A 7,730-nucleotide genomic window follows, 5' to 3' on the forward strand; every position below is an offset into this window, starting at 1 on the left:
TTTTTGGAGTTTTTCAAGTTGTTTAGAAAAATTTTGAGTAATTCAAAAAGGCGTAATTCATTAAATTTCCCTATTCAAATTCAAAAGTTCATTTTAAAATCTAGACCGAATTAGGAGATGGTTATAAAATCAAAGTTGTAGAACTTTTGATTTTGAACAACTTTTATTTTTGGAGATTTTTGAGTTGTTATGAAAATTTGAGAGTAATTTGAGAATTTTGGCGAATGGCAAACTTGTAATTACTATGAATAGTGTCCACCGCCGAGGCTACACCGCCGGCGACCTTCTTCGGCGTTCCAGGCGTGCGCGTGGACGTCCTCGGCTTCACGCTGGCGCAGAGACATCTCCTGCGTGGCTTCCTTGAGCTTCTGAGTCGCGTTATAAGAACCAAAACGCCGTCGTCGTCGTTCTTCTTTCTTCTCTGTTTTTTCAGTCATCACCGCCGCAGCTCCGTCGAGCTTTTGCCATCGACCTAGCGCCGTTGCCGTCTCGGCAAAGCATGCTCTAGCTTCGCCGTATCTTTGCGCATCCAGCCAACCCACCAATTCGGCTAGTCTTGGTCGGGAACTCGAGTTGCATCGTCTTCTTCCTCGCGGCCGGCAATTCCTCCGCCGAGCGCGATTCGCCGTGGCCAGAGCTATACGGTGCATCTTCGTCCCTGGTTTTGGCTGATTCTGTTTTGTCTCGATGCTGTAGTACTTAATCCATAGCTAGTTGCTCATTTTGATCACTGCAGTCACCGGTACACCATCGCCGACGACGTGTTGCTTTGCCGTGATCACCAAGATCGTCGTCACGCCTCTCCATTGCTTCTCCGGCCTTGCTCCTTGCTTCAACGTGTTCGGGGTGAGCTACTAGTGCTTCCTCGACCTTTAGTTTGACCGCTACCGGTCTGTAGTCGCCGGCGTAGCGCTGCCGTGTCACCGCGTCCGCCATGGCCGATGACGAGCTAGTGTAAGGCCGTAATCAGTGCTGATAGGGACGTCAATCGATGCACCTAGGCTTGGTGATCATTTTGGTACGTTGGCCGTCGCCGTTGATCTCACCGGCGGCGAGATATCGCCGGTCAGCGCCATCATCGCCGTAGTCAAAGCGCGAGGTAGAAGATGACAGGTGGGGTCACCATGTCAGTGACTCAACGTTCAAAATGAATTTTCTGTTTTTCAGATTTGAATGAATAGTGTCTGTTCTTGTTAATTTTGTGTAGATTTATTTAGAGCTCCAAAAATTATGAAACTTTTTGTGTGACCTCTCTATGATGTATAGTATTTAAGAAAAATATGAAATAATGTTTTTCAGTACTTTTTGAATGTGATAAAAATTGCTCAATTTATTAATAAATGGATTTCCATGATTTTTCCAGGCTTATCTATTTATCCAAAAATTATGAAATTTGTTTTGCTACTTAGTTAACATGTAATGAACATGTACTAAAATTTTGAGCTCAATTAGAATAAGTTGATTTATTTCATAATTTTGAATTAAATAATTAATTCATAAAAGTGAATAGTAACCTTTAATGATTTAGGTTTTTGTTTGGACTTTTGGATTGAGTGATGACCTTGGGTCATTAGTGATGATGATCCTTGGCAATTGATGTATGTGTTATGAAAAAGATTTAGTTGTTGACTTGCAACTGTACCGCGAAGGAAAGTTGTATTCAAATTATTAATTTTGTATCCATCATCGAGCATCATATTTAGTATTCCGCATCATGTTGAACATGGCATTGTTATTACGTGTAGTGAACAAAGATGAAAATGTGGTAGTTAATCAAGTTATAGAGGAGTTTAATCCGTCTGTTGAGGTCGGATCGAATCCTTGTGTAACGTCGTAGGAGCCAGACTTTTTCGTCAACGAAGGCAAGCCCCGGATGCATACAACCCTACCTTGTGTTTTATAAATAAATTTCGCTTTTGCTTTCCGTTACTGCATTAAGTAATTAGGAGTTAAGTAAAAGCCTAATTGTTGCATTACCACCCTTGTTATTCCATGTTTACCATATTACCAGTTTTAAATTCGTATGTCTAGTTTTGCTTAGCTATGCGTAGAACGATGAAAGTCAGGTGACTACCTGCCACCTGCAAGTTTTAAACGGAACATTGGTTAACTTTGTTAGCATGTGATATGGGAACGTGGAGTAATAAATCTAGACTGGGTGGACTCGGTGTGTGTGAGCCACAAGACATGGAGGTCTTGTGAGCGGGTTCTTTCCACCTGTGTCGATTAAGGCACGTCCGTTGTTGAATTGTATGAGGTGAGAATTTATAGTACTAACCACATACTCCGGTAAGCCTGAACTTGGCAATTCTATTACGAGAATGGCTACTCGCGCACTGGGAGTGGAGAGATGGCGGGAATAGCATGTACCCTCGTGGCTGGAATGTGGCCGGATTTGAGGTGTACTGTATTCTCGGGTGGCGTGGACCCGTTCTTATTTTAGAGGATCCGAGGGTAGGTTGATATATGTGAGTCGGGGACCTGCATATGTCGTGTGGTCTAGAATCCCCAGCTGGGTTTAATCGGTTCGAATCATCGTTGCTCCTCGGTTAAGGAGACTCAACTCACTGTTCATCATTGTAGAATTAATAACCGGAACTTGAATAAGGCTTGTGAAGGTGCTGGATATAAAGTTTCATGATCTCAGTGCGGATCATGTCAGCTTTGTATATTATTCTTAAGAAGTTTTCTATATAAAGAATGTTGTTAAAAGAGCTTTTATGCAAAAGAACTTTGATCATTGTTAAAGCTATACCTTGAATCCCTGAGCCTGCATTACTGAGTTTATCAGTTAATATTTCGGATAAGTCTTGTTGAGTACTTTCGTACTCAGGGTTCGTTGACCCCTTGTTGCAGGTGAGCCTCATGAGCAGATCTGTTTTGGATCGTGCTGCATGACTATCGTTCGTTCTGACGATGAGAAGTAAATGTGTGATCCTTGGGCAGGATGTTTATTTTGTGTGATAAGTTTATGTTAATTATGCCACTCCACTACTACTATGGTTTGTAATAATTATCGAACTTAGTTGTAAGGTTTGAAACAACTGGTTTGTAAACTAAGTTATCGTAAGACTTCCGCTATTTTACTCTGATGTATATATTTGAATAAATGTTGTAATACTGCAATGACTCTATAACATGATCCTACTCGGAAATCGTGGATGATTTAGGGTTCCTCGAGGACACCCGACAGTCTTTTTAAGTTATTGGAAACATATGCATAAATGTCAAAGGTCGTCGGACAGTGACAGGTGCATGTGGGCCCTATAACTTAGGAGGTTCTACCACAGAATGGTATCAGAGCGATTGTTACAAGGTTTTTGGTTGTATTATTTTACAAAAACTTCAAAATGATTTGGATGACTAAATTTAACTTGATAATTTAGTCCAAATTGCTTCTGACTTATCTTATTTCTTTCTCACCATTCCCTATTTGATTAAAAGGTTTTTGTGTGGTGGAGTAGTAATATTACTATGCCCTATATAAAAATAAATGTTGTTTATGTGCATTATAAACTTTGATGTTTTTGTTCATAAGAACGATTCATGCATCAGGAATAATTCACTCGTTACTTCCTTCACCTCTTAGTCTGGAATTAAGTAGTGAGTCTGGTTGGAGGAATATAATCCATCTTAGCTACTTTTTGGATTTTGATCAAATGGTCTTACTTGGATTAAATTGGCTTCCTATAGTATGGCTCATGCCAAGATGACGCCCCGTAAGTCCACCGGACCCAAAGGAGTTCCTCGTCACCAACTTGCCCCTAGAAATGATGGTGCTAGCAGTACCAGTACTAGGCCTGATCCCCAGGCAGAGATATTGAGGGTTTCTATGGAGTTAGCACAATCTACGAGAGATAGGGCTTTGGATGTTATACAAATAGGAGAATTATAGGGTCAATTGAGGCAGCTCACCACCGCACATAGGAACTATGAAAGTATGTTAGTTCATATGGTGGAAGGAAGAAATGAAGCTTGGCACAGGGAAAATGTAGCTAGAGCTAGAACTCATGAGCTAGAATTCTATGTAGATGATTTAGAAGAACATAATACATATCTACATGAGGAAGTTCATAGGCTTAGCAATCTACTAAATCCGAATCATGAGCCTCAAGCTGATGCCATGGACCCTGGTGTCATCCTTGCCGATGATGATGAATCGGGAGAGGAAGAAGAAGAAGATCCTGAAGAATTAGTAATGATCGATGAAAGAGGCAGAGGGTGATTTATCATCCAGTACAGCATAATCGTCCTCCTTATCGTCCACTGCAGTTCCAAGCCAGGCAACAGTCAAATGTCCGTCCTGCTATAACATATCCGAGTTCACAGTCAACCAATGCTCCTGGTGGCAATGCTCCAACATCCTAGGGTCACAACCATCCGTGCTACAATTGTGGAAGAACTGGTCATTTCTCCAGGGAATGTCCATATCCTAGGCAGGCTAATCAAAATTATCAGAAGGCTCCTGCCAATCAACAACAGGGCCAGGCACCAAACAAGAACCACAATCAGAATGCTCAGAAGGGCAAAGATGAGAGGAAGACAGGACGGGTGTTCTATATTCAAGCTAGAGAAATTCCGAAAGGGCAGCCAGTGATGATGGGTATGTTTCCTGTTGCCAATCACCCTGTAGTTATACTTTTTGATTCTGGCGCATCGCATTCATTCATCAATAGAACATTTGTCGTGAAGCATGAAATTTCAATTGGGGCAACAAAGGAAAGTTTCTTTATACAGTCGCTCGGGGGACGTCTGTGTACTAAGGAAATGGTATACCAGGTACCCATAAACCTAGGTGGGCATATTTTTCCCACTACCATGATTATTCTTAAGAATCAGGATATAGATGTAATCTTGGGAATGAATTGGATGTACCAGCATAAGGCTGTTATAGATGCTTTGAATAGGACCTTAAGAGTGAGTTTGCCTAATAATAATTATCAACTTCTTATCCAACTTCCAACCCTAAGAAAATCAGTGGGCAAGATTTGTGCAACTGCTGTCAAAGAGATTAGAGATATTCCGATAGTGTGTGAATTTCCGGATGTGTTTCCTGAAGATTTACCCGGTCTACCACCTGATAGGGATGTACAGTTCAATATAGAGTTACAACCTGGAATAGCTCTGATTTCTCGGAGAGCTTATAGGATGCCACCTAAGGAATTGGCCGAGTTGAAAACTCAGTTACAAGAATTGATTGAGAAAGGGTTTATCCAACCTAGTTCTTCACCTTGGGGATGTCCGGCAATTTTTGTGAAAAAGAAAGATGAGACTTTGAGGTTATGTGTCGACTATCGTCCATTGAATGAAGTGACCATCAAGAATAAGTATCCATTACCTCGGATAGATCTGCTTTTTGATCAATTGGCCGGAGCCAAAGTTTTCTCCAAGATAGATTTGAGATCAGGATATCACCAAATCAAGATAAAGCCTGAAGATATTCCCAAAACGGCATTTACCACAAGATATGGATTATATGAATACTTGGTAATGTCTTTTGGTTTGACAAATGCTCTAGCTCATTTCATGTATCTAATGAACTTAGTATTCATGCCTGAGCTAGACAAGTTTGTAGTGGTGTTTATTGATGACATTTTAGTATATTCCAAGAATAAGAAAGAACATGCGGAACATCTCAGAATTGTTCTGACCCGCTTGAGAGAACATCAACTATATGCCAAGTTCAGCAAGTGTGATTTTTGGCTTAAGGAAGCGCAATTTCTTGGACATGTCTTGTCAGCCGAAGGAGTTGCAGTTGATCCCAGCAAAGTGAAAGATGTGCTTGATTGGAAACCGCCAGCCACAGTTCATCAAGTTCAGAGTTTTCTGGGTCTAGCGGGATATTACCATCGGTTTATTCCAGATTTCTCAAAGATATCAAAGTCCATAACTGAATTATTGAAGAACCAAGTTAAGTTTGTCTGGTCATCAGATTGTGAGAAGGCTTTCCAGACTTTGAAGAGACTGTTAACCACTGCACTAGTATTAGCCCAACCTGACATCGAGAAGCCATTTGATGTTTATTGTGATGCTTCAGGTATTGGTATTGGATGTGTGTTGATGCAAGAAGGCCGAGTCATTGCCTATGCATCTAGGCAACTTAAGCAACATGAAGAACACTATCTGACTCATGACTTGGAGTTAGCAGCTATGGTTCATGCTCTAAAGATTTGGCGGCATTACCTACTTGGTAATACGTGTCATATGTATACAGACCACAAAAGCTTAAAGTATATCTTTACTCAGTCAGAGTTAAACATGCGACAAAGAAGATGGTTAGAACTGATTAAGGATTATGATTTGGAAGTACATTATCACCTTGGTAAAGCAAATGTAGTTGCAGATGCCCTCAGTCGCAAAGGTTATTGCAATTGTCTGACAGTGAGAACAATGGGTTTGAATTTATGTCAAGAAATGGAAAAGCTGAATGTAGAAGTAATTCAATAAGGAAGTTTGACCAACATAATTGTTGAAGCCACTATTCGAGATCACGTTATTGCTGCTCAGAAGGAAAACAAGGGTATAGCCCATATCAAGGAAAGAGTCAAGAATGGAAAAGCGGAATGCTTTAGTATTGACAATGAAGATGTGTTATGGTTCAAGGATCGTCTAGTGGTACCAAAAGTTCCTAAGTTGCGGCAGTCAATTCTAGATGAGGCACATGCTACTAGGTTATCAATCCATCCAGGAAGTAACAAGATGTACCATGACTTGAAGCAAAGATTCTGGTGGACTAAAATGAAAATAGAGATTGCTAGATACAAAGCAAAGTGTGACACTTGTCAAAAGGTGAAAGCTATACATTTGAGATCTGCTGGTGAATTACAACCATTACCTATTCCATCTTGGAAGTGGGAGGACATAAGTATGGACTTTATTGTTGGTCTACCCAAGACATCAAAGGGATTTGACTCAGTATGGGTTATTGTAGATCGACTCACTAAGTTAGCACATTTTCTTCCAGTCAAGACAATATATCCCATGATCCAATATGCCAAGATGTATTTAGCAAGAATCATGAGTCTCCATGGAGTACCCAAGACTATTGTGTCAGATAGAGATACACAGTTTGTCTCCAACTTTTGGAAACAATTGCATTCTTCATTGGGTACCAAACTTCTGTATAGTATAGCTTATCATCCATAGACTGATGGACAGACTGAAAGAGTTAATCAAGTACTTGAAGATATGTTAAGGTGTTGTGTCCTTAACTATTCCAATAAGTGGGACGAATGCTTACCTTTGGCCCAGTTCTCATACAACAATAGTTATCAGGAAAGCATTAGAATGGCTCCATTTGAAGCACTCTATGGTCGTAGATGCAGGACATCATTGAGTTGGTCTGAGCTTGGAGAAAGAAGATTCTTTGGAGTTGACCTTGTGAAAGAAACAAAAGACAAGGTTAGGCAAATACAGAGTAATTTGAAGATAGCTCAATCCCGACAAAAGAGTTATGCGGATAGAAGACGGAGACCATTGGTATTTACCAAAGGAGATTTTGTATATCTAAAAGTATCACCAATAAAGGGAGTTAACCGTTTTGGTGTTAAAGGAAAGTTGGCGCCTCGATATATTGGACCATATCAAATTCTGGAAAGGTATGGAAAAGTGGCATATCGTTTGAAGTTACCTGAACATCTTGTAGCTGTGCATGATGTGTTCCATGTTTCTCAATTGAAGAAGTGTCTCTGAGTGCCTGAACAAAATGTTGAAATTGAAGGAGTAGAACT

This window comes from Miscanthus floridulus, chromosome 16 (genome assembly GCF_019320115.1).
Source record: "Miscanthus floridulus cultivar M001 chromosome 16, ASM1932011v1, whole genome shotgun sequence".
NCBI classification, from domain to species: Eukaryota; Viridiplantae; Streptophyta; class Magnoliopsida; order Poales; family Poaceae; genus Miscanthus; species Miscanthus floridulus.